A 1,359-nucleotide genomic window follows, 5' to 3' on the forward strand; every position below is an offset into this window, starting at 1 on the left:
AGTTCACCCTTGTTCACCTGGGGTTTTGAGAAAATCTGCAGGTAATGTCAGTAATCACTGTTTATGATCTGTGTGGAATTTTGGGAAGCAGGAGCAAGTTAAAGGGAAAAAGATGCTGTAAATTATAGACTGAAAATTTGGCATCAGTCCCAAAGTGTTACTCAGATGGTTTGTGAGCATTTAACGTACCTAAAGAGCAGGTCATGGATTTCATAAACCTGGGAGAGACTAGGAGCATTCTGCAGCAGTAAGTGGAAAACTTCCTTGGCCAGGGGCAAATGGTTGATGAATCTAATAGGGTGATACGTAATAAGAATAAATTTAAACCCTTCCTGTATGGTTCAAAAAAGCCAAGAGTACTGGCTTCGAATTAGAGTAATACAGTTTAGCAGCAATATGTATGAAGAAGAGATTGAGGATTTGGCTTCAATGCCAATGAATCTGCAATATCATCCATCTTGTATTAATTATCCCTGTGATGTTAGTGCCTCACCATCCCCTGCAAAAAAAAAAAAAAAAAATCCTAAAATAATCTTAGATTGCATCAGGAAAGCAAAATGCCCATATTGAAGGAGGTGATAGCCTTAATCTACCAGTGCTGTTTAGGCTTCCCGTAATTCTCACATTTATTTCTAGTTCCTGCTTTTTAAGAGAGACAGCACAAAATAGATTTTGCCCATGGAGAGGGCAATCAGGATAGGAAAGGGTATGGAACCTTTCGCGACTAATGAGGAATGCTGGAAGGAACTGAGAAGGGGATGGGGAGGAAAGGGTACCTGTGTAAACTCGACAAGAGCTGAGTGAGTTTCTTGTGGCTAATTTGTTCAAGCATAACCTGACATGGTAGAAAGTGATTTCTATAATCAGAAGAGGATTGAGCTGGTTGACCTTGAAGATCTCTTCAGTATGAAATTCTATGATTCATTTCTTGCTTTCTTTCTGATGAGATGATCCACCGGATATTTCTACCCTGAAAGTCTTGCAATTTCATTTTTATTTCATCCTTGTCTAAATACTCCATAATCATGCTTATCACTGTCTTTGGACAGTGAAGGTCTGCTATTATGTTTCCAAAAATCTGAGCAAAGGGGGAGAACATGTAAGTTTTTACTACAGTGAAGTAGAATAAATTTGAAGGACTGACTCACTCTGAGATTTCCTGCCTGAGTTTTGTGCTAAAATATCACTTCAATTCATGAAATAATAGTGCTAGAGCCAGAGTCAGTGGTTGAGAACACAGGCTGTGGGAGCAGCCACCTAGGTTTTAGTTTAGGCTCTGCCTGGCACTAGACATAGTACTGAGAAAAACTGCTAACCCTCTCTGGGCCTGAGTTGCCTTATCTATAAAACAGAGGTGAT

This window comes from Colobus angolensis, unplaced genomic scaffold (assembly GCF_000951035.1).
Source record: "Colobus angolensis palliatus isolate OR3802 unplaced genomic scaffold, Cang.pa_1.0 Scaffold45, whole genome shotgun sequence".
NCBI classification, from domain to species: domain Eukaryota; kingdom Metazoa; phylum Chordata; class Mammalia; order Primates; family Cercopithecidae; genus Colobus; species Colobus angolensis.